General features: G+C 36.9%; 1 non-coding gene across 1 annotated transcript; it reads left to right on the top strand.

Moving 5' to 3' along the window:
• The first annotated feature begins 18,350 nt into the window (after window positions 1-18,350).
• Window positions 18,351-18,456, top strand: LOC128650662 (U6 spliceosomal RNA). The gene has a single exon (XR_008400930.1). It is a non-coding gene; the product is annotated as a U6 spliceosomal RNA (small nuclear RNA).
• The last annotated feature ends 9,201 nt before the right edge of the window (window positions 18,457-27,657 follow it).

Here is a 27,657-nt window from a genome sequence, read left to right as displayed (position 1 = left end):
ATGACCCCTTTGTGATTGATTTGACAAACTTGCAGGGGCAGGAATAATAAATGCTTTGAAGAGGTTAACTATTTGTGATCAAGCTGCTGATATGTATGTTGTTAAGCATGCACTTGTTAGGCCTTCAGAGAGTTACGTTGGTTTCTAAGTCAGTGCAAGGGTTCCTGCGGCTGAAATTTGTGGCGAGATGAGAATGGAGTAGATTTTTTTAAATCTGCGCGCGTAAGTCCTTATGCCATATATTGGATACCAAACGACGGGCGAAGGCAGAATTATACGCGCGTAACTTCTAAGTTACGCCCTATATAGGATACCAAACCCATGCAAATATTGGCGTCACCGGCTTTTGCGGGCGACGATTTATATTGGATCGGGCCCAAGATCTGTATAAAATATTATCTGCAGAAAATTATTAATCTGCAAAAACTGTATTTGAGCCATTTTGTTTGTATTATAATTACTTTATCCTATTACTTTATTTATAGATGATTGTAGTTTGCAGCAATGTTTGATGTTTTCTACAGCCTATATGTACAGGTGATTAAAGAGACAATAAAGTTCAAATTAAACTTTTATGGATTCAATAGAGCATGGAATTTTAAACAACTTTTCAATTTACTTCTATTATTGATTTTGCTTAGTTCTGTTGGTTTCCTTTGTTAAAGAGTAATCCTAAGTGAGCTCAGGAGCGTGCATGTGTCTTTAGCCATCTGGCAGTAGTGTTTGCAACAATGTTTAAAAAAATGTTATATATAGTAGCAAACAATGCTGCTACAAAATACTAAAGACATGTTCATGCTCCTAAACTCCCATAAACCCATATAGGCTTAATCTTCAACAAACTCTTTCTGAATCATGAACATTTAATTTTGACTTTACTGTTTCTTTAAGAACCTATATGATATATAAATTAAGGACCAGTAAACAACGTAGATTTGCATAATCAACAAATGCAAGATAACAAGACAATGGAAAAAACAATTTGTCTGACAATTTTAAAAGTTATGTCTATTTTCACTCCACCTATACCATGTGACAACCATCAGCCAATCACAATTAAAATTGCATGCTCTATCTGAATAATGAAAGTTTAATTTTGACTTGAGTGTCCCTTTAATAATGCTATTTGATATACATCTTTATAAGAAAGCCTATATAATGCAAGACCAGCTTAGGATAACCTGCTGATTGCACATATTGGATTTAACAAAAAAAAGCAAATACCAGATGCATGTTGTGGTTTCTACATTATAAAGAAACTGGATTAATCATGTTGATAACCATCTGTGTGTACAATGAGATGTTGATTCTTTACTTTCCCATAAACCACAACAACATTTTCAAGACCCAGGAGTACATTACTTCTAGCATATGTCAACAATATTTAACTATGGAACCAAATCACATTGTTTAAATGTGATTTTTGAATTTCATACAGTTTAGTCATTTATTAAGCTATTTGAATTGAATTTCACTGGAATCAGATTTAAATTATTTTTAAAGGAAGTATTTTTAGCTGTTACATTCTTAAAAGGATATGATACCCAAAATGTTTATTTTGTGATTCAGATAGAGCCTAGTTTCTCAACCTGTGGCAAGTGTACCTCCGGGGGAACTTGGGGCGTGTGAGTATTTCCCTGCCTAGGTTAGACCACTGCTCAATCACTGATTCACCCTTAGTAAAACCTTAGATTCTGGCTTGTTTGTGACATATGAGGGCTGGAGTTGAGCTTTAATGATTTGAACAGAGAAAGTGTATTACCGTGACCAAGTGTCACAGAGACAATTGCCAGATAAATGTGCCACTGTGAAATAGGTAAAATGCATCATACTGAAGTGTGCTGCCATAAAATAAGACAAATAAACTGTGTAAGAAATAGTTATAATAAAATAGTAAAAATAAAAAGATGGTACCATAAATATTCATTCCCTATTCACGTGGAAGAGTTTATTTTCCTAATTTTTAAAAACATAAACACATTAGTTGCATATAATTATTAAAATCAATGGAATATATATCTGTGTTTTATGTGTTTATTATTCTCTGTTGTAATACTGCCAAATATTACATTCATGAAAACATAAAACAAAAATCTGACTCCTGTATATTTACTTTTGGCTAGATTACCAGTCTTGCGTTATGAGTAAAAAAGCAGCGTTAAGGCTCATAACGCTGCTTTTTTACTACCGCTGCTATTACGAGTCTTGTAGGTACAGCTGTCCCGCACACTTTTTTGGCCTTACCGCAAATCAACTAACGCAATTTGCGTATAGTCTTTTTCAATGGGACTTCCATAGCGCCGATATTACAAGCTTTTTTTTAGGCCAAAAAGTGAGCGGTACAGCCTACCCCGCAAAATTCTAAACGCATTCTAAAGTCAGTAGTTATGAGTTTTACTCTACAGAGCTGTAGCATAAACAGCCAATAGAATGCGAGTTCAATCCTATTGGCTGATTGCATCAGCCAATAGGATTTTTTCAACCTTAATTCCGATTGGCTGATAGAATATTATCAGCCAATTAGAATCTAAGGGACGCCATCTTGGATGACGTCACTTAAAGAGACATTCATTCTGGAAGAAGACTTTGTTGGAAGAGCCGGATGACTTGAAGATGGAGTCGCTCCACGCAGGATGGATGGATGAAGATAGAAGATGCCATCTGGATGAAGACTTCTGGCCATCTGGAGGACCACTTCTCCCGGCTTCGTTGAGGACTTCTTGCCACTTCGTTGAGGACTTCTCCCGACTTCGTTGAGGATGGATGTCGGATCTTCAAAACTGTAAGTGGATCTTCAGGGGTTAGTGTTAGGTTTTTTAAGGGTTTATTGGGTGGGTTTTATTTTTAGCTTAGGGTTTGGGCCGCAATAGAGCTAAATGCCCTTTGAAGGGCAATGCCCATACAAAATTCAGGGCAATGGGGAGCTTAGGTTTTTTTAGTTAGGGTTTTATTTGGGGGGTTGGTTGTGTGGGTGGTGGGTTTTACTGTTGGGGGGGTTGTTTGTATTTTTTTTCCAGGTAAAAGAGGTGATTTCTTTGGAGCAATGCCCCGCAAAAGGCCCTTTTAAGGGCTATTGGTAGTTTAGTTTAGGCTAGGCTTTTTTTATTTTGGGGGGGCTTTTTTATTTTGATAGGGCTATTAGATTAGGTTAATTAGTTTAAATATCTTGTAATTTGTTTTTTATTTTGTTTAATTTAGTGTTTGTTTTTTTGTAATTTAGGTAATTGTATTTAATTTATTTAATTGTATTTAATTTATTTTATTTTAATTTATTTTACAGGTAAATTTGTATTTATTTTAGCTATGTAGTTATTAAATAGTTAATAACTATTTAGTAACTATTCTACCTAGTTAAAATGAATACAAACTTGCCTTTAAAATAAAAATTAACCCTAAGCTAGATACAATGTAACTATTAGTTATTTTGTAGCTACCTTAGGGTTTATTTTATAGGTTTTTAGTTTTAAATAGGATTTATTTAGTTATTAATTGTAGGTTTTATTAGATTTATTTTAATTATATTTAAGTTACGGGGTGTTAGGGTTAGGGTTAGATTTAGGTTTAGGGGTTAATAAATATAGTATAGTGGCGGCGACATTGGGGGCAGCAGATTAGGGGTTAATAAATGTAGGTAGGTGGCGGCAATGTTAGGGTTAATAATATTTAACTAGTGTTTACAATGCAGGAGTGCGTCGGTTTAGGGGTTAATATGTTTATTATAGTGGCGGCGATGTCCGGAGTGGCAGATTAGGGGTTAATATTTTTATTTTAGTGTTTGCGATGCGGGAGGGCCTCGGTTTATGGGTTAATAAGTGTAATATTAGGGGTGTTTAGACTTGGGGTTTAATAAGTGTTTAATAAGTGTAATATTAGGGGTTTTTAGACTCAAGGTTTAACGCCTTAACTAAAGTGCTACAAAGTACACTATAAAACTACCTATTAACCCCTAAACCGAGGCCCCCCACATCGCAAACACTGTAATAAATTTTTTTAACCCCTAATCTGCCGACCGGACATTGCCGCAACCTACATTATACCTATGAACCCCTAATCTGCTGCCCCTAACATTGCTGACACCTACATTATATTTATTAACCCCTAATCTGCCGCCCCCAACGTCGCCGCCACCTACCTACACTTATTAACCCCTAATCTGCCGACCGGACATCGCCATCACTTTAATAAATGTATTAACCCCTAAATGGCCGCACTCCCGCCTCGCAAACACTAGTTACATTTTATTAACCTCTAATCTGCCTGCCCTAACATCGCCGACACCTACTTACATTTATTAACCCCTAATCTGCCACCTCCAACATCGCCGCTACTATATTACATTTATTAACCCCTAAACCTAAGTCTAAACCTAACCCTAACACCCCCCCTAACTTAAATATAATTTCATTTAAAATAAATAAATTTAACAAAATTAAATAAATTATTCCTATTTAAAACTAAATACTTACCGATAAAATAAACCCTAAGATAGCTACAATATAACTTATAGTTACATTGTAGCTAGTTTAGGATTTATATTTATTTCACAGGCAACTTTGTATTTATTTTAACTAGGTATAATAGTTATTAAATAGTTATTAACTATTTAATAAATACCTAGCTAAAATAAATACAAAATTACCTGTAAAATAAATCCTAACCTAACTTACAATTACACCTAACACTACACTATCATTAAACTAATTACCTAAACTACCTACAATTAATTACAATTAAATTCAATAAACTAAATTACGAAAAAAATAAACACTAAATTACAGAAAATTAAAAAAATCACAAGAATTTTAAACTAATTACACCTAATCTAAGCCCCCTAATAAAATAAAAAAGCCCCCCAAAATAATAAAATGCCCTACCCTATACTAAATAACAAATAGCCCTTAAAAGGGCCTTTTGCGGAGCATTTTTCCAAAGTAATCAGCTCTTTTACCTGTAAAAAAAAATACAATACTCCCCCCCAACATTACAACCCACTACCCACACCCCTACTCTAAAACCCACCCAATACCCCCTTAAAAAAACCTAACACTACCCCATTGAAGATCACTCTACCTTGAGCCGTCTTCACCCAGCCGGGAACCAGTGGTCATCCGATCCGTCCAGAAGTCTTCATCCGATGGGCCAGAAGAGGACATCCAGACCGGCAGAAGTCTACATCCTATCCGGGCAGAAGAGGACATCCAGACCGGGAGAAGGCTTCATCCAAGCGGCACCTTCTATCTTAATCCATCCGACGAGGAACGGCTCCATCTTGAAGACCTCCGGCGCGGAACATCCTTCTAGGCCGACGACTAACGACGAATGAATATTCCTTTAAATGATGTCATCCAAGATGGCGTCCCTCGAATTCCGATTGGCTGATAGGATTCTATCAGCCAATCGGAATTAAGGTTCCAATCATGGATCAGCCAATAGAATTGACCTTGCATTCTATTGGTTTATCCAATCAGCCAATCGGATTGAACTTGAATCCGATTGGCTGATAGCATCAACCAATCGGATTTTTCCTACCTTAATTCCGATTGGCTGATAGAAAAGTAAGACAAAAAAGAGGCATATATGTGCAGCCATTAATTAACAGCTAGCTCCCAGTAATGCATTGCTGCTTTTAATACTATCTAGATATTCTTTTCAATAATGGATACCAAGATAAAAAAACAAATCAGATAATAGATGTAAATTGGAAAGTAGTTGAAAATTGAATGCTTTATCTGAATCACAAATTAAAAAATAGGGGGTTTATACCCCTTTAATAAATACACATACAATTAAATATAAAATAATGCAGTAAAAATGTGCACCTCATAACTTTATGTGTTTGCTCCACGTTCCCTAGAGAAACTAAAAAGCTATTTCTGTAACTTCTTTAAAATGCTGCAAAACAAATAGCTGGTTTTGGTAGTTTGCTTCATCATGAATAAAACCTAGTTTAGAGAATTAGCTTTTTGACCTCTGTGGGGAGCATGGGAGAACCATAGTTTTTAAACAAAAGAATAATATTTAATGTCTCTGTAAATGAATATGAAACACAAATGTTCTCTTTCACAAATCAGATAGATAATATACTTTGATTATGGAATTTGCTTCATTCTCTTGGTATCTTTTATTGAAGGAACAGAAATACACTACTGGGAGCTAGCTGAACACATTGTGTGAGCCAATGACAAGAGGCATATATGTGCAGTCACCAATCAGCTACTGCTCCTAAGCCTATATATCTTTTTTTTTATTACTTGAAAAGATACAGATTCTTTGTTCTGCATTGAGATGGTTCCTCAGACCGATTTGAGACCCATTTTTTCTCTCAGAGAGCTGCTATTTGGGAAAGAGGGGAGACTGGAATATTGGGCAGTGACACAAGTACAACCAGTGGGCGTTAGCCACAAGCCTGTCACAGGTGTCCGGGGAGTTTTTAATAAATATTTGATTTGGCTTAATATTTTGAAAGAGTATTCGAGGAATATAGTTTCCCCGAATATATTCATTGGCTGCACTATTCGGTATTTGTTTTTCTTTTAAACTGAATGAGTACTGAATATTCTTCGTGAAGCAAATGTAAATGTTCCAAAGCTATAGGTGAAAAAGTTCACAGTAGCTTTATACTTACCTTTAGTGAGCTGGGGAGCTGAGCAAACCCGCTCCTCTTTTTCACAGAGTTTCCGGCTGCGCTAATTGGAGGCTTAGTACGGTGGCTCTCAGGGCCTAAACTAAAGGACCTTCTCATTTTAGTGCAGCAGGGGCTCTGTGAAGAAGAGGACTTGGTTAGAATTGCCTCAGGTTACTCACTGCCGCCTATTCACTGACTCCAAAAGATCCCTGTGTAATATTCTATTACGTGACTATTAATGCTCATGCACTGCTTGATTAAATGTCACTTTTAACATTGTTATACAGTTGATTTTATACATCTCCACAATTATCACTTAACTTGGCACTCATTAGAGAAATATAGACTGTTTATCTGTGTGTCTATGTGGGCTGCAACTCCCACCAGGCACTACTACTTGGGTAAACATCACTTCCAGTTCTACGTATATCCAGTTCTGGAGCACTTGCTCAGTTCAAGCTTGATACCCCTGGATTACAGTGTTATCAATCCCATATTGGCTCATAATGAGCATTAATAGTCCCGCAATAGAATATCAGAGAGCTTTTTGAGTCGAATAGGCGATTTACTGCTGAAAATGTCTGTATTTTATTTTTAATTGGGATTTGATTGAATTGAACTTGGGTTAATGGGTTTGATTTATTTTAATTATTGTAATCATCATTATTCATTTTTTACATAATTTTATTGATATATTAAAAGTTAAGCACTTATTCCTTTAGCATATATGTTGTAATGCATATATAATATTGTTCAGTAAGTGAGTGTTTCCTTCTTCTTTGGTTTCTATTTAAGTATATGGACATCTAGATCTCATAATCCAAAAATCAAATGTTCACAATTAATGACAAACAATATTTCAGGGATTTAACATTTACATCACAAGTTAAAATGCCACTATATTAATTGATCCCTTTTTTCAGTGTGAAGCGATCCTGATATGGGTTTTGTGTGCAATTAACCTGATATGCTACAAAGACATAGAGATATGTATATATGTCTGCAGGTGTGTTTGTTGGGTAATGGATTTGGCAAATTTGTATTCGTGTAAAAGTGTTTATTATTACTTTTTAAACTTTAATTGAACAAGTAGCATTTCTATCTGTTTGGTGATGTTGCTTCCTAAACTCAATTAATATGGCAGTCAAATGAGTTTTGCCCATGAGCAAAGCAAACTTTTCATTTGGAAAATGTTTTGGGTACTTCAGGTGTTGTCTGGGGGTTTATCAAATCATTTAACAGACAAATAAGACTGTAAAAGTTATTGCATTTGGATTGTGAGCTGGAAAATAGATCTGGTATGTTAAAGGGATACTAAACTCAATTTTTTTATTTCATGATTCAGATAGAGCATGAGATTTTAAGCACCTTTCTAATTTACTCTTATTATCAATTTTTCTTTGTTCTCATGCTATCTTGATTTGAAAAAGCAGTACTGTAAGCTTTAGAGCCAGACCATTTTTTGTTCAGCACATGGGTAGCACTTGCTGATTTGTGGCTAAATGTAGCAAACCAATCAGCAGCTCTACCAAGGTGCTGAACTAAAAAATGGGCCAGCTCCTAACCTTTTATTACTGCTTTTTCAAATCAAGATAACATGAGAACAAAGAAAAATTGATAATAGGAGTAAATTAGAAAGTTGCTTAAAATTGCATGCTCTATCTGAATCATGAAAGAAAAAATGAGGGGTTAGTATCCCTTTAAGCATAGGGCTATTTTTCATTGAACTGATAATGTATAAAGGGTTTCAATTAAACAAAATGGCTTATTGTGATCAAGTCAACATCTACATGCTAGTGTAGTTTCATGTAGATGATCTTAAGAGGCTAAATTGTGACCAACTGTATATTTGTTCTCAATTTTGTGCCGAGTTCTCCAGTTCTAGTCTTTATTGATTAAATATTTATGGACTTATTTCTATGGACTGTTAACATTGTGGGCCAGTCTCTTGCCAAAAGTGGCCAAACACATCCCAATTCTTTGAAAACCAAAATTAGAAATCATTAATATAGCAATGTGTCTGTGCACAATATGCTGAACTTGTAAAGCAACAAACCATTTCAAATAATATAGAGGACTGTAGGATACACAGCTGGACCCGTCACCCAATAAGTTTTATTTACACACATACACACATATAGATAGATAGATAGATAGATAGATAGATAGATAGATAGATGCTAGATAGATAAAAAGATAGATGATAGATAGATAGATAGATAGATAGATAGACAGATAGAAACATAGATACATAGATAGATACATAGATAGATATAGAAACACACACACATATATATTGTATTTATATATATATATATATATATATATATATATATATATATATATATACTGTATATATTAGTTGATTCATTATGAGATTGCCTATCACTGTAAAATCCGCCATAAAAGTTCAGTCTGTATTCCTCCACTTAGGCGAAAATGGTCTTACCTTCTTGTTACAACATATACAACATTGTAAAAAAAGGATACAGGGCATTCATTTTCTGGTCAGGAAACAATACCTTCAACTTGATATGGATCTCCATAATAACTCACTCAAACATACAAGGACAAATTACTCAAATGTGGTTCAAAGTCTATAGTACTGCCTGAATCACTTAATACCAGGAAAAAAATATGAATTTTAAACTTTATATTTTGAGCTATAAAGTTTTTAAAATGTAAAATATTTTTAAAAGTTGTAATTATGTTTTAATATTTAAAAATTAATAATTGTATTTTCTGTTTCAAACCATATTTTTCATTATGCACAGTACGCTGCACCTGTTAAAGGGACATGTAACCCACAATTATTCTTTGTTATTAAAGTTCAGCAAAACCCAAATTTTTTCTTTCATGATTCAGATAGAGCATGCAATTTAAACAACTTTCTAATTTACTCCTATTAAGAGCGCTACGCAAGTGCTGAACCAAAAATGGGCTGGCTTCTATGCTTACATTCCTGCTTTTTCAAATAAAGATAGCAAGAGAACAAAGAAAAATTTATAAATTAGAAAGATGCTTAAATTAACATGCTATATCTGAATCATGAAAGAAAACAATGGGAGTTTTGTGTCCCTTTAAGGTTGGACAAATACATCTCTTCCATAACATTCTCACTTATTGAGCAATTGTGCATAAGCATTGGTTGCATGCCCCAAGGCAGAACATTCTGTGATCTGAGATATCATCGCAGGAAACGCATTATGTCTGCAGAAAGAACTGGACACATGCAGGAACTGTTAGCATTTTTTTACTTTGCAGCACTACTCCACATCAGGCTGTTGTATTGAAACAGCACTGTGCTCTGGTTGGGCTGTGTAAGCTTTCCTTGAAACAGTAGTGCAAGAGTAAAGTTCTGTTTGAAGAGAACAGTCAAATACGGAGCAGTGCTGCAAAGAGACAGTGCATTGATCGATGAGTGCCTCTCAGGGATTTTTTCAACTCCTCCCCATAGCCTTTTCTGGCCTATAAAGTTGTGATTCCTTAAAGGGACAGTCAACCCAAAATTTCAAATAGGTAATTCCTATAAACTTGCTAACGATTATTATTTTGAACTATAGCCCAATTTAGTAGCCTAAAGCGTTTCTAAGTATTAATACTTACTTTTGTCTCGTGTGGCTGTTTAAAATGTCCATCTGCCCCCTCCCATATTTCGTCACCACTATCTACATTGTGCAGCTCTAACAGCTCATTTTCACCCGTACACACTCCCATGTCACTCCTGTGTTTTTTGCATGTGCAGTGCGTCGATAACGCTGTAGGGGAGAGGTTTCAAATAGGAACTCTAAATCCCTTCTCATTTTCCTTCAGCGTTATCGGCACACTGCGCATGCGCAAAACACGGGAGTGTGTACGGGCAAAAATGAGCTGTTAGAGCTGCACAATGAAGATAGTGGTGACGAAATATGGGAGGGGCAGATGAACATTTTAAAAAGCCACACGAGACAAAAAGTAAGTACTAATACTTAGAAACACTTTAGGCTACTAAATTGGGCTATAGTTCAAAATAATAATTGTTAGCAAGTTTATAGGAATTACCTATTTGAAATTTTGGGTTGACTGTCCCTTTAATGCAAGACATTCTTGTGAATACGGCATCGTTTATAATTATGTGATATTAGACCAAGTACAAAGGAAACACATTTATTCAAGAGCCATTTTAAAAATCTTAATTTGTTTTTTGTTCTCTGCAGCTAATTTGCAATGCAATTTTCAGCTGCTGTATTATAACACTTTAAAAATTGCTTTGTTCTCCACTTAATCAACACATTGCATTTGACCAGATATGAGCAGGTGCTTTAGTGTAACTGCATAATTTAAAATGTAATTTATTTTAAAATTACCTGCAGAAAAAAATTCACAAAAAACAAATCTCATCGCAGAAAGTGAAAAAAGTCTGTCCCTGGGTTATTCAGATAGAGCATGCAATTTTAAACAAGTTCCCATTGTACTCCTTTTATCTTATTTGCTTTGTTCTTTTGGTATCCTTTATTGAAAATAATACATAGGAAGACTCAGGGGTGGGAGCTAGCTGCTGATTGGTGGCTGCACATATACGGCTCTTGTGGTTGGCTTACCAATTTGTTTAGCTAGCTCCCAGTAGTGCATTGCTGCTCATTCTAGAAAGGATACCAAGAAAATAAAGCAAAAATTATTATAGAAGCAAATTAGAAAGTTGTGTACAAACATATGCTCTATCTGAATCATGAAAAAAAAAATGTGGGTTTTATGTCCTTTTACGTTCAGTTAAGTTTAAACATGCAAACATAGGCCTTTTCTTCTTTCATTTATTTTTATAATATGCTCCAATTTATCTCAGCTTATTTTGTGATTCAGTAGGTGTTGTCATGGTAACAATTTTACAAACAGCTAACTTGGAAAATCTCTTCTAAAAATTGTCAGCTGTTATTACTTTATTAACAGCTTCTGATAAATCCACTTTTACAGCTTAGCCTATAGAAAACATTTCAATATTTCAAATACTGCACACCTGCTTTTGCACTATTTTAAACAATATTTGTGTCATTCAAAATGGCAACCTTGCAAGTTTAAAGATTTTTTTTTAAAGTAAATGCTTTCATATTGTACACAAGGATCTTGACAGAGATGTCCCAATCCATAAAACCTGTTTTATTTTCATGAAGAGCTTTTTAGTTAAGAGATTATAGCTATAGTTTGGCTAGACATATATTATTAAAATTCCCATACGACTACAAAGTTAATAAAATATTTTTTGTAAATGTTTAAAACAATGCAACCCTATAAATTACAATTTATCAGTAAACGTTTCAGAAGATTATTCAAGTAAAGTGATATACATAGCTCCCATCTGATATAAGAGAAGATTGACAAGGACAAAAGAAAACATGCTATTCAGTACTCCAAAGTAGTCGCTAGTTTCAAACCAAGAAAAGGGTCATGGGCCAAAAGAGAAATCATGAGACTGTCCAATAGCTGTGAAGTAAGCCATCTAATCTCCCTCACTGTAAAGGCACAGACCTTTCGGCAATGTTCAATGCAAGTGGAAAAATGTCTAATTAAGGGATTAATATGCCCTCTAGGGATTTCTTTAAAAAATAATACCATGAATAGCTAACAAAAAAGACACATATCAATGACGCATTCAGCTTATAGAATAGAACAAAACTGCATCATAAAATTATCTTGGAACTAGACACATGTGGGTGGAATTTCGGCTCTTTGTACTATACCATACCTGAGCTATTGAGATTGTACAGATAGAGGGCTTCAGAGTAGGTGAACTAGCCTAGTAAGAGGTTTTTAGATCCGAGCAGATTTTTTTTTTGTGCCATAAAGAAGTAGGAATACAAAAGAGGAAAAAATACAGACAGAGAAGATGATTTATTTCTCTTTGTTGCTTTTTACATTTTTTTTATTTCAATTTCAAGTGATGCATGACATATTATAATTTTCAAAAGGTGGTCAATTTTAGAAAATAATTTTACATTTAAATATATTATTACAAAATGCATGAGAATGCATAACACAACAGCATATTTTAAAATTATACACTTTTTTCACTTCTATAATATTATTATTATTATTATTATTATTACTACTACTATTATTACTAATGCTACTACAGTAATAATAATGGATAGAGTTTAACCCCTGGTACAATTATGCTGAATGTGGCATAAATTGGTACAAGGGCATGGGCGTCCGCAGGGGGGGGTGGGCATGGAAGGGCACTTGTTCCCCCTTTGGAATTTAGCACCAGGTAAAAAATCAGGCACACTTTTTCAAACACACAGCAAGATTAAAACGTTTGCTTTAAATCTAGCTGTGTTTGTATGGGAGTGTCACACTTTCTATGTGTTGTTCTAATATTTTTGTTTTGTAATTTTCACTGTGGACTTTGCACCCAGGCTGGTCTGGGGTTGACTTCCTGAGTTGCTGGGAGCTGCATAGCTGTCTGTGAGTGCCGGAGAGTACCCAGGGCTGTGAGTTTTATAGTGACATAGGATGTGCACCTAGTTCAGTTTGAGAGTGCAGTCTATTCCTGTGTTTTGCATGTGTCTAGTGAAATTACAAAGGGCCTGTGTCACCCTTGCCCGTATCTCATTGTGTTTGGTTGAAGGCATGCACTGTGTGGCTGTAGGTTTGGAACATAGGAAGAGACATTGACATGGTCTAGGGCCTATAACTATTTCAGCAAATGTTGTAACCAACTCTTACATTTTTTTTTTACTCTAGCTGTGTACTTTTAAGAGAGTGCCAGACATTGTATGTGTTCTGTGTGTATGTATATATATATATATATATATATATAATATGCTGGCTCCTAGAGCTTCAAATCATATTTGTTAATCTGTGCTATATATCTAAGCATAAGTAAGCACTAACATGCACTTGAGTCACTCTATTGACGCAAAAGAGCTAACATGTTTAAAATTAAGTGCAACTCATGTGTATGACATCTGCTTCACATGTTGCCACTGATTTATTATACTAAGGGTATTTTATTTTTTGCCCCCCCCCCTGGAAAAATTTTTGCGGACACCCATGTACAATGGGCAAATAATGTATTCTTCCTCTTATTCTTATTATTACAATGTGTGAGGCAACACCATGATCTGCTGCTCTATACATACAGGAGGTACAAAAGATAGGGATACGCATGAAATATTCAATTTAGCACTTATTTTCTACAAACAATACAAAAGATGCAATTATGTCTTCTGTTACAAGTATTGGCGACATAACATAGACAGCTGACATGACAATTTTTTATAAGCAATACCTCATTCCATTCCTCATAAATCTATTTAATCTTTCAACTTGTTTTGGGATGGGAGACCTTTCACAAATACCTTAACACAACCAGATTTTGTTTAAAACAGTTTTCATGTTTCATATGCTTGCACTTAGACTATACCACAAATATCACAACACATTCAATTTTAAACTTTTGTAGCCCTGGGCTAATGGGTGATTGGCCTATATTCAAACAACTTTAAACACGTGGGTCTGGATCCCCTCTTTGAATTTAGGGATTTCCTGTTGCAATTGCTTAATCAAAATGTTTTCAGTTACAACTGAAATGGCTTGAAAGATATCTAGTTAAATACATCAAAATGTATAAATGTGAACATAATTACTTAACTATTTAAGATAGAACATAAATTAACATCTGTTATACAAGGTTTTAATTTGTTTACATTTTTTTCTGTTTAGACTACAAAGCAATGTTCTTTGTGAAAATAAATGGAAGCTTTGACAAAAATATAAAGATTAGCTTTACATATGCTTGAATCTTTAAAATAAATGTTAAGATCTGGCAAAAGAGTAATTGTTTATACATTTAGATCAATTCATATCTATTATACTAATAAAAAATGGGCCTAGAAAATAAGTTCATTAAATAATAAAAGACATTTTATTTGTGTCTAACTATTTAGAGCATATTATCATTGTCAGTGCTTGAACAATCTCCACTTTAATGCTAAAAAAGAAGAGGGCTATTTTTTTTTTCTTCAAAATATGAATTACATGTGCAAACGCTACTTGATTAACTTGTAATGCGGAGAGACGGAAATACAAAGCCAACACATGTGGTGACAGTAGCATATTTATATGGAAGCTTGAACACCCACTGTATTATAATTTTTGGAGGCTACGCCACAACAAAGTAAAATATAATTATGTCATTTAAAAAAAAAGTTGTGTGTTGAGGACAGTTCTCAAAATCTGTAATTTAAATGTTTCTCCTTCACATACAGAAAATGAGGCGATCAATGAGACTAAGTTCTCAGGGCCTTTAGAAAATTCTTAGATGGGCCTTGTAGTACTTACAAAACATCAATCTTGCCAGACCAGAGAGCTTTAGGAAATCAAGCCCTTAGTCTGCTGTATCTAAAAACTGCTGTAACCTTAAAAAAAAAAACATTAAAAAAATATGAAATCACCTATTATAGAAAAAATCGGAATCTTACTACATGATAACTATTTAGTCCAACTGCACCCTGTACATAAGCAAAATCATGAGGTTCTTTGGAAAAGTATTATGTCACAGTGATAAACCATTATGTGGTTCATGGGTGGTAACTAGCCATAGAACAAGCTATTATGCTATTGTTCGTTCCCAGGTTGAGCACTTATCTCTTTTTATTTATGCAAATTATGACCCTGAGGGAAGTCTCCCTATGTGTGATGCGGGAATCCAGACGTGGACCCGTTGCTCAGTGTGCCTAGAGGGATATGGCTGCACCTCACTGACTAGGGCCCACACTAGGCCGAAATGTACACCTGGGGTTTTGCCGTTTCTCTCATTCAGAGAGTGATTGCCTGGTATTTCGGGGCTGGACTGCACTGTTAAGTCAGGATCAGACTGATATGCTACAGGAAAGTTCTTCTCTGTGAAAGGCACATGTTGAGCAAAAATAGGCTGCTTCTTGGGTGCTAACTAGCTATAGAACAAGCTATTATGCTGTTGCTCGTTCACAGGTTGAGCGCTTCTCTGTTTTCATTTATATAAACCATTATGTATTGTCTTTAATTTATCAAATCAGAAGCAGAGTTTGGAAAAACAAACTATACAAATTATACAACAACTATACAACAGAAAGTGGCCAAGTGTATAATGTGCACAAAAGGCAAAAAATACTTGTTGGGACCTCTGTCCTCCACAGTCTCTCCTTGACAGTATATATTGAAATCTTCTCTTGTGGCTGCGCAGGTCCCTTTAGGGTTAGTTCGGCTTTTAGGCCTTATGTAGTAGCTGAAGTCCAGGGACACACTAGAAGGTGCATTGTATGTTTGGTTAAGAATATTGTGAGGAAGGTGTGCTACGTTAAGAGCACAGAAATTACTAAAATTATTGTAAAAATGATTATTATTATTATTATCAGTTATTTTTATAGTGCCAACAGGTTTCGCAGTGCTAAAGACATGGGTCTAATATGCAAGGTAACAGTTATGAGAGCCAAGAGTTTCACTGTTGCAAATCATCTCTATCATGAAAGTGATCTACAAAGCAGCTAGGCTCATAGGCTTACATGCTCAGGGGGTTCAAGGGGATAGCTAAAAAAAAGTATGATTGTATGTCATATAGTGTTTGAGTGTTACTGTACTTTTACATGTATTTATGTTGTGTTTTATGCAGCTTTTTTTGTCCCTTACCCTTTACGCAAGTTTTGTCCCTTACCCTTTACGCAAGTCGTGTGTTAAATTTGATTGCACTTGAGCAAACGTGTTTATAATACGTGCACTATTTCCATCACGTGCAAAAAGGAGAAAAAAAAACGATATCACTTGAGCGCTACAGTTAGCGCACCACTGGTAATGTAGCCCATAAGCGGGAAAGAGGAGGAGGTATTAACCCAGTGGTAACATGTTACATTTGTGATGCTACATTGGTGATATGTTACATGTGTGATCCTTTAAGTGACTACATAGATTCTCAATTCATACTATAGGTAACAGGTGCCTTATAATTTGGTTAGGGTTAACTTCTGGTACAAAAACAAATGTGATGGTGCACAAAAAAGGATAAAAGTCCCAGGTAATCACTGTGGTAATGCTCAGCAGGTTAACCTCAGGGAAAAAAAGAAGAGACACATATAGTGAAGTTCTGTGGTTATGTGAAATTTACAGCAGAACCTAGAAAAGGTACTCACATTATCTAGAGCTTCAAAATCAAGCTCTTGATATACAGACACAGGAAGCTCCTAATAGGAGGCAAGGCAAAGAAGGATGTTCCAGCTCCAAAGGATGAATCAGAAGTGGTTACAAAGTATAACAAATTTATTAAAAACAAGTCACAAGGCATATAATGAGACTGTCCCAATCATAGACTACTACAAACAAAAGACTGTGTATCACAATGTCCAATGAATGCTCTGTTAGTCCGGTAAGGAACAAGGCTCCGCCCCTTTTGTGACATCACTACTCCAGTGATCGTTTCACCAATCACAGCTTGGCTTTTTCAAGCCAAGCTATGATTGGTGAACCGATCGTACTAACAGAGCATTCATTGGACATTGTGATACACACAGTATTTTGTTTGTAGTAGTCTATGATTGGGACAGTCTTTGGCTTGCCTCTTATTAGGAGCTTCCTGTGCCTATATATCTAGAGCTTGATTTTGAAGCTTTACACAATGAGGCCTAGCTATGAAATGTCTGTTGGACCTTATCCGACAGTGCAGATCAGGTCCGACAGACCTCGCTGAATGCGGAGAGCAATACGCTCTCCGTATTCAGCATTGCACCAGCAGCTCTTGTGAGCTGCTGGTGCAACGCCGCCCCCTGCAGACTTGCGGCCGCCAGCAGAGGGGTGTCAATCAACCCGATCGTATTTGATTGGGTTGAATTTCCGGCGATGTCTGTCCGCCTGCTCAGAGCAGGCGAACAGGGTTATGGACCGCTGCTTCATAACTGCTGTTTCTGGCGAGCCTTCAGAAACACGGGGTGTCAAGCTCCATTCGGAGCTTGATTGATAGGCCCCATAGTGAGTACCTTTTCTAGGTTCTGCTGTAAATTTCACATAACCACAGAACTTCACTATATGTGTTTCTTCTTGTTCTCTGAGGTTCACCTGCTGAGCATTACCACCATGATTACCTGGGACTTTTATCCTTTTTTGTGCACCATCACATTTGTTTTTGTATTTTATTATTTCTTATATTGTGATTTAAGCAAGTTTATGTATTTTTTTTTTCCTTTTAATATGTGTTGTGATTGATTTTGGGTCAAAAATATCTAAAATACTATTGTGTAAGATTTGTAGAATAAAACTAGAAGTGTTTTTTAAAAGTGCTGAAGTCCATGGGTTTTTTGAAAGGGCTATTGTCCCTTTAGATCTAAGTAATCATTGTGTAGTAAAAAATGTTTTAAAAAAAAAAAAGTATAATAAGAAATTTAACAGTTTAATGCATGAAAATGACACGTCCTACACACAAACATATTAAAGCTATAATTCCCCATCTCAAATAGTTGAATAATTAATTTAAAAGTTTCACTATTTTGGAACTAAAAAGGTTAGTTTCCCACATGTTAATGTCATTTCACACTGTACAAAGATCCAATCACCTGTAATGTAAGGGACACACTTGCTAAAGGGCCTTTGTATTAGTAATTTATATTTGTTCAATGTGATTATGGAGAAACTTAACCATAGCAAACACATTTTATTTCCTAATCTTATCATTTGCGCACTAACAATATTTGAGTTTCTATACATGTAATACAATTATTAGTTTGTGCTCACTTTGCACATATATTTAAATTGCAAAGATATGGGGAAGATTAGCAGCAAGGCTCTTCAGCAAAGATGATACACACATTTCTGAAGTTTTTCATGTTTTTTGCTCCCTTAGTATATCTTAGCTAATTTCCATAATGGCAGTAGTATTCTCTTTCTGGAAAACTTTCTTAAAACTATTAGCTATGGGATACATATTAGTGTCTGGGCTTCAGACTTGGGAACATTTGCTTCTGCTTTAATATACAGTGGGTATATTCTGAAGTTTTACTTATTAAAAATGGATATAGGATTATAAGGGACCTGCCCTAGTCAAAAAGGATGATCTTTTTGGAGTCATTCTGAAGTAATTGATGACTCCAAACTAGTCCCGAAGTATGCCCACAGGCCGACATATTTAAATGAGATGACTCTAGAGTCATTCACTGGCTGCTCATGCTTGTGAAGTAATCAGTAAGGTAATCTGCTAATCAGCAGTGGACTTACTCAACAGAGGGTCCGGGTGCAGATTTTTTTGGGGCCCCCAAAGTTCACTCAATAGTAAGCAATAGTAATAACATACATGTTGCTCTGTATAGTGATTTTGAGGATAGATAAGCTGCACTGATAAAAGGCTCCCCTGCATTAGGATTGTACACATTCTACATGTCTATGCATGTCTGGCTGCTATGCCCCCCAGTCCCAGCTTGTGGGCCCTGGTGCCACTGCACCTGCTGCACCAATGGTAGTTCCACCCCTGCTGCTAATCATTCTGAAGTCATCACCAGATTTGTTTTACCTTAGCTGATAACTTTACAAACCTGAAAATGTCTGATGATGTGCAAATGACTTCTAAAATAGTTTGATAATCATTAAATGACTTCATGGTGGTCTTTAAAGTGTCCTGTTTGTCTTGGGTGCCCAAGAGAAACATAATTTAGGAACTGTGGAATTCTTGACTATGTTGTTGGTTTGTTTTCCTCTGTTAGCCTTACGGGTCTTTTGTATTTATTACACCCCTAGGCAATAAGCCTGCCCAGAGGGCAGTCTATGTTTAAAAACTACAACCCCCCAAGCTAAAGTTACAAAAAAAAAACAACTAAAATTACAGAAAAACATAAAGGTATCCAAAATAAAAAAATTAAACCTAAACTAATGCCCCTATAAAAATAAAAAATCCCCCCCAAAATAAAAACACCCCCTAATCTAATACTAAACTACCAATAGCCCTTAAAAGGGCATTTTGTAGGGCATTGCCCTAAGTTAAACAGCTCTTTTACCTCTGAAAAATACTAAATCCCCCTAACAGTAAAAACCCCCCCACCCACCAAACCCCCCAAATAAAAAAAACTAACACTAAAAAAAACTAAACTACCAATTGCTCCTAAAGGGGCATTTGTATGGGCATTGCCCTTAAAAGGGCATTCAGCTCTTTTACTGCCCTTAAAAGGGCAATAATTTATTTTTCAATTGCCCAAATCCCTAATCTTAAAAAAAAAAAAAAAACTAACACTAACTCCAAATAGGTACTCATGATTCCTGAAGTCCGGCAGAAAAGGTAGAGTGGAGATGCAGAGCTGTGTTCCCAATGCCTGGATCCTCAGCGGCGGTCCTCAACGGTGGCGGTCCTCAGCGGCGGTCATCAGCGGTGTTCATCGTCCTTGACGGTCATCAGCGGCGGAGGTGTTCCTCGGCGGCATGGAGGCTCCACTTCATCCGATGTCTGTCATAGACTGAAGATTGAATGCAAGGTACCGCAATCAATTTAGGGTACCTTGCATTCCTATTGGCTGAAATTTTGAAATCAGCAAATAGGATTAGAGCTACTGAAATCCTATTGTCTGTTCAAATCAGCCAATAAGATTTCATAAGCTCTCATCCTATTGCCTGATTTTAAAATATCAGCCAATAGGAATGCAAGATACCCCAATAAATATGGGGTACCTTGCATTCAATCTTCAGTGTGCGGCGGACGATCGCATGAAGAGGAGCCTCCATGCTGCCGAATACCGCCGCCACCAAGGACCACCGCTGAGGATCGCCACATCTTGAAAGACTGCTCAACACCTCCTCTCCGTGCCGCCTTCGCTGTGGATGAAGATAGAAGATGATGGACCCGCCTGGAAGAAGACCTTCTCCGCCGGACTTCAGGAACAGTGAGTACTTATTTGGGGCTTAGTGTTAGGGTTTTTTAATTTATTTTTATTTTTTTTATTTTTTTTGGCAATTGAAAAAGAGCTGAATGCCCTTTTAAGGGCAGTAAAAGAGCTGAATGCCCTTTTAAGGGTAATGCCCATACAAATGCCCCTTTAGGGGCAATGGGTAGTTTAGATTTTATTTAGTGTTAGGTTTTTTATTTTGGGGGGTTTGGTGGGTGGGGGGGGTTTACTGTTAGAGGGAACTTGGTTTATTTTTAATGTAAAAGAGCTTATCTCTTTAGGGCAATGCCCAGCAAAAAGCCCTTTTAATGGCTATTGGTCGTTTATTCTTAGATTAGGGGGTGTTTTTATTTTGAGGAGGCTTTTTTATTTTCATAGGGATTAGGTTTAATTTTTTTATTTTGGATAATGTGGTTTATTATTTTGTGTAATGTTAGCCTTTTTTATTTTCTGTAATTTTAGATAAGTTTAAACTTAGTTTTCTTTATTTTTAAAGTAATGTTAGGTTTTTTATTTTAATTGTAATTTAGGATTATTTTAATATATATGTAATGGGGTTAATTTAGGGGGTGTTAGGTTAGGAGGCTTAGTGATTAGTTATTTGCGTTGTGTGGTTTGGCGGTTTAGGGATTAATAGATTTATTAGGTTAATTAGCGTTGTGGGTTAATGGCGGTTTAGGGTTAATAGATGTATTAGGTAGTTTACGATGTTGGGGTTGGCGGATTTAGGGGTTAATAATTTTTTTAGGTAGTTGTTGTTTTGTTTTTAAAGGGACACTGAACCCAAATTTTTTCCTTCGTGATTCAGATAGAGCATGAAATTTTAAGCAACTTTCTAATTTACTCCTATTATCAATTTTTCTTCATTCTCTTGGTATCTTTATTTGAAATGCAAGAATGTAAGTTTAGATTCCGGCCCATTTTTGGTGAACAACCTGGGTTGTACTTGCTGATTGGTGGATACATTTATCCACCAATAAAAAAGTGCTGTCCAGAGTTCTGAAACTAAAAAAAAGCTTAGATGCCTTCTTTTTCAAATAAAGATAGCAAGAGAACGAAGAAAACTTGCTAATACGAGTAAATTAGAAAGTTGCTTAAAATTGCATGCTCTATCTGAATCACGAAAGAAAAAAATTGGGTTCAGTGTCCCTTTAATACTTATTGCGGGCGGTTAGGTTTTTTTTTTAATACTTATTACGGGCGGCTAGTTTTTTTTTATTCTTATTGCAGGCGGTTATTTTTATTTTGTCTTCGCATCATCCCGGTGGATTCCGAAATTGGCAGGGTGGTAAAAGAATCCACCATTCTTTTGGCTGCCTCTCGCTGCCAACATTCCTTTGAGGATGCGTGCGCAACTGGCGACACCGACGGACGCGTTACAAATATTCCTGAAGTCTACACAATGTAATTAACAATAGAAAAAACATACAAATACATTTGGGAGGCTGGAGTCTGTACTTTAAAGATGGTCAGAGATTATTCTTTGCCAAAGCTTAGTTTAAATTACTGTTGTTAATCTTTTTATTAATGGCCAATAACAAATAAAGATTAAAGGGTAAAAATAAAAAAATTATATATTAGAGCATTTTTTTATTGCACTATTGCTTGTATGTAACTATGTTTTTACCTCATGCTAGTAGATTAAACACATAGTTAAAGTCAGCTAGAGCAGCAATGCACTGCTGGGGGGAGCTTGATGAACACATCCCTTGAGCCAATGACAAGAGACAGATGTGTCTAGCCACTAATCACCAGTTTACCCCCAGTAGGGCATTGCTATTGCTGATGATATGGGCAAATTCTTGTCAACAAAGGATATTATGAGAACAAATTAAATTTGGTTACGTCAAAGCTGTCAGATTTTCTTTTTGGGCTAGCCTCATTGCAACATCAGAAGACTGAAATCAACTTAAGCCTGAAAACAATAAATATTGCTCAGTTTATATGAAGCTGATTAACATCTTTTGCCATGTCCTATGTCAACGAAAATGGGCTCAATTTGTTGCCTAATTTTCTAGGTGTAAATAAGAGGACAGAATATCTTTTACAATTAATATTACAAAAAGGGGCAACACTTATAAAACTCAAATGTTCTAATATTTTATATAAATTAAGATACAGCTATAAATACGAATATGAAATATATTTTATGGTAAATGATACAATTTAAACCTGACAACATTTTTAGTCACTTTTATTGAATGAGATAGTATATAAACATATAGTAAAGAGGAAGCCATAATTAGTTACACCAGCCAAATTCAATTAGACCCTTCAGTGCTATTTTAACTTTAATAACGTAAACTCATCCTCAGTCATCACTGATCTATAAGGAGCTATTGCATTAGAAATAATTCTTCAAATACAAGGCCCCTATTTATCAAGCCGTCAACCTGCAAATACGCTGGAATTCCGCAGCGTAATTGTGGCAAGCCTGATTCCCCTTATTTATCAAAGTCTACAAACCGGCAAAAGTAGAATTTTGTGACCTAACATACGATCTGCCGGTCACAGATCGATGCTTATGTCACTACAAATGTTCCGAATGCAAATTCGGCACTATCTGACTACTTTTGCTAGTTATCAAATTTCTACCAGGTACGCTCGCCACTATTCCGGCCCAGCGTACCTGCTTTTCAATCCACCGCCCTGGAGGTGGCGGATGCCATAGGAGTCAATGGGAGTCGGAAAGCAGCAAAGCTCATATTCGCTGCTGCCCGATATCCCATTGATTCCTATGGGAGAATAAAGTTACATTTACACCTAACACCCTAACATAACCCCTGAGTCTAAACACCCCTAATCTGCTGCCCCCTACACCGCCACCACCTACATTATACTTATTAACCCCTAATCTGCCCCCCCCCGACACCGCCGACACCTACATTATACTTATTACCCCTAATCTGCCCCCCCCCGACACTGCCACAACCTACATTATACTTATTACCCCTAATCTGCCCCCTCGACACCTACATTATACTTATTAACCCCTAATCTGCTGTCCCCAACGTCGCCTCCACTATATTAAATGTATTAACTCTTAAACCTAAGTCTAACCCTAACCCTAACACCCCCTAACTTAAATTGAATTTAAATAAATATAAAGAAAATTACTATCATTAACTAAATTATTCCTATTTAAAACTAAATACTTACCTGTAAAATAAACCCTAAGGTAGCTACAATATAACTAATAGTTACATTGTAACTAGCTTAGGGTTTATTTTTATTTTACAGGTAAGTTTGTATTTATTTTAACTAGGTAGAATAGTTACTAAATAGTTATTAACTATTTAATAACTACCTAGCTAAAATAAATACAAATTGACCTGTAAAATAAAACCTAACCTAAGTTACACCAACACCTAACACTACACTACAATTAAATCAATTAAATAAATTACATACAATTAAAGGGACACTGTACCCAAAAATTTAATTTCGTGATTCAGATTGAGCATGAAATTTCAAGCAAATTTCGAATTTACTCCTATTATCAAATTATCTTCATTCTCTTGGTATCTTTATTTGAAATGCAAGAATGTAAGTTTAGATGCCGGCCCATTTTTTGTGAACAACCTGGGTTGTCCTTGCTGATTGGTGGATAAATTAATCCACCAATAAAAAAGTGCTGTCCAGAGTACTGAAACCAAAAAAAAGCTTAGATGCCTTCTTTTTAAAAAAAATTATAGCAAGAGAACGAAGAAAAATTGATAATAGGAGTAAATTAGAAAGTTGCTTAAAATTGCATGCTCTTTCTGAATTACAAATGAACAAATTTGGGTACAGTGTCCCTTTAACTAAATTATATACAATTAACAAGTACAAACCCCCCCCACTAAATTACAGAAAATAAGAAACAAATTACAAGATAGTTAAACTAATTACACCTAATCTAATAGCCCTATCAAAATAAAAAAAAGCCCCCCCAAAATAAAAAAAAAACCTAGCCTAAACTAAACTACCAATAGCCCTTTAAAGGGCCTTTTGTGGGCATTGCCCCAAAGTAATCGTCTTTTTTACCTGAAAAAAAAATACAAACAACCCCCCCAATAGTAAAACCCACAACCCACACAACCAACCCCCCCAAAAAAAATACTAACTAAAAAAACCTAAGCTCCATATTGCCCTGAAAAGGGCATTTGGATGGGCATTGCCCTTAAAAGGGCAGTTAGCTCTTTTGCGGCCCAAAGCCCTAACCTAAAAATAAAACCCACCCAATACACCCTTAAAAAAACCTAACACTAACCACCTGAAGATCAACTTACCGGGAGACGTCTTCATCCAAGCCGGGCAGAAGTGGTCCTCCAGACGGCAGAAGTCTTCATCCAGACGGCATCTTCTATTTTCATCCATCCGGCGCGGAGCGGGTCCATCTTCAAGACATCCGACATGGAGAATCCTCTTCTGCCGACGACTACCCGATGAATGAAGGTTCCTTTAAGTGACTTCATCCAAGATGGCGTCCCTTAGATTCCGATTGGCTGATAGAATTCTATCAGCCAATCAGAATTAAGGTAGAAAAAATCCTATTGGCTGATGGTCCTCCAGACGGGCAGAAGTCTTAATCCGAGCTGGGCAGAAGTGGTCCTCCAGACGGCAGAAGTTTTCATCCAGACGGCATCTTCTATCTTCCTCCATCCGGTGCGGAGCGGATCCATCTTCAAGACATCCGACGCGGAGCATCCTCTTCTGTCGACGACTACCCGACGAATGAAGGTTCCTTTAAGTGACGTCATCCAAGATGGTGTCCCTTAGATTCCGATTGGCTGATAGAATTCTATCAGCCAATCGGAATTAAGGTTGAAAAAATCCTATTGGCTGATCCAAAGATCTAAAAATGCAGCTTTTTTGCCCCTGTTAACGAGGACGAAGTTTTTGCCCTTATACTGTCCTCCCACCTCACTACCTGTCCCCTCAACCCCATCCCCTCACAGCTACTCCCCTCCCTCTCTTCTACCCTCACCCCCATACTCACACACATTTTCAACCTCTCCCTCAGCACTGGTATATTTCCCTCATCACTAAAACATGCACTGGTCACACCTATACTCAAAAAAACCTTCCCTGGATCCAACCTCCCCTTCCAACTACCGCCCTATTTCCCTACTCCCTCTTGCCTCAAAGCTCCTCGAAAAGCTAGTTTATGCACGTCTATCCCATTTCCTTATACTAAACTCTCTTCTTGACCCACTGCGATCTGGATTTCGTTCCCATCACTCTACAGAGACAGCAATTGTCAAGGTTACCAATGACCTACTTACAGCAAAATCCAAAGGCCACTTCTCTCTGCTTATCCTCCTTGACCTGTCTGCAGCCTTTGACACTGTTGACCACCCTCTTCTGCTCCAAATCCTCCAATCCTTCGGCATCTGTGACACAGCTCTCTCGTGGTTCTCTTCCTATCTGACTAACCGTACCTTTAGTGTAGCTTTCTCTGGAGCATCCTCTGCCACGTTACCACTTTTTGTTGAGGTACCTCAAGGCTCTGTCCTTGGTCCCCTTCTCTTTTCAATCTACACATCATCACTAGGTTCCTTAATAAAGTCCCATGGGTTTCAATACCATTTGTATGCCGATGACACCCAAATCTACCTCTCTGCACCAGACCTATTTCTTTCCTTACTAACCTGTGTCACTAACTGTCTTTCTCAAATCTCATCTTGGATGTCCTCTCACTACCTTAAGCTAAATCTCTCCAAAACTGAACTCCTTATTTTTCCCCCTTCTTCCAATGTCTCCACCCCCAAAATTTGTATAACTGTTGATAATTCCATCATTACCCCTACCCCGCATGCCTGATGTCTTGGGGTCACACTTGACTCAGATCTTTCCTTCACTCCTCACATTCAGTAATTGGCTAATGCCTGCTGCTTCCACCTTAAAAACATCGCTAAAATTAGACATTTCCTTACACAAGATACAACCAAGATTTTAATCCACTCTCTCATCCTTTCCCGCCTCGACTACTGCAACTCCGTCCTCTCTGGTCTTCCTAGCTGCCGCATAGCTCCTTTACAATCCATTATGAATGCCTCTGCCAGGCTCATCTTCCTTACTCGTCGCTCTTCATCTGCTGCACCTCTCTGCCAATCCCTTCACTGGCTTCATCTTACCTCTAGGATTAAACATAAAATCCTCACTCTGACATATAAAGCTCTCACCTGCACTGCTCCCCCCTACATCTCAGAACTTGTCTCTAGATACTCTCCCTCCCGTCCCCTTCGATCAGCTCAGGATCTCCTCCTCTCTTCCTCTCTTGTTATTTCCTCACATTCCCATTTACAGGACTTCTCCAGACTGGCCCCCATCTTGTGGAATTCCCTGCCTTGCTCCATAAGACTCTCCCCTAGTTTTAATAGCTTCAAGCACTCCCTAAAAACTCTACTATTCAGGGATGCATACAACCAACACTAACCTTTCCTAACTCCATTGCTTTCCCCTTGAACTCCTTAGAATGTAAGCCTATGGGCCAAGCTGTTTACAGATTGCTTCATAAGAGCTGACTACAACAGTTAAACTCTCGGCAGGGCCCTCTACCCACTTGACCCCTACTAAAGCTATCCTGTACACCGACTATGTTTACTGCGCTGAGGAATCTGTTGGTGCTCTAGAAATACCTGATAATAATAATAATATTTAGGGGTTAATAAATTTAATATAGTGGCGGCGACGTTGGGGACGGCAAATTAGGGGTTAATAAGTATAATGTAGGTGGTGGTGGTGTGGGGGGGCAGATTAAGGGTTAATAACATAATGTAGGTGGCGGTGGGCTCCGGGAGCGGCAGGATAGGGGTTAATAAGTTTATTAGAGTGGCGGTGGGCTCCGGGATTGGCGGTTTAGGGGTTAATAACTTTATTTCATTGTGGCGTAGTCCGTGAGCAGCGGGATGGGGTAAAACAGTTTAGTATAGTGTGGGTGTTTAGTGACAGTATACCAATAAAGCTGGGAAAAAGCCGAAGAGTAGTGATGTCGCGAATTGTTCGCCAGCGAATAGTTCCCGGCGAACATAGCTTGTTCAATGTTCAATCCGCCCCCTATTCGTCATCATTGAGTAAACTTTGACCCTGTATCTCACAGTCTGCAAACACATTTCAGCCAATCAGCAGCAGACACTCCCTCCCAGACCCTCCCAGCTCCTGGACAGCAGCCATTTTAGATTC

The sequence above is a fragment of the Bombina bombina genome, chromosome 2 (assembly GCF_027579735.1).
Source record: "Bombina bombina isolate aBomBom1 chromosome 2, aBomBom1.pri, whole genome shotgun sequence".
NCBI classification, from domain to species: Eukaryota; Metazoa; Chordata; class Amphibia; order Anura; family Bombinatoridae; genus Bombina; species Bombina bombina.
The sequence above is the reverse complement of the archived record's forward strand: the minus strand, read 5'-3'. Positions and strand labels throughout refer to the sequence as shown.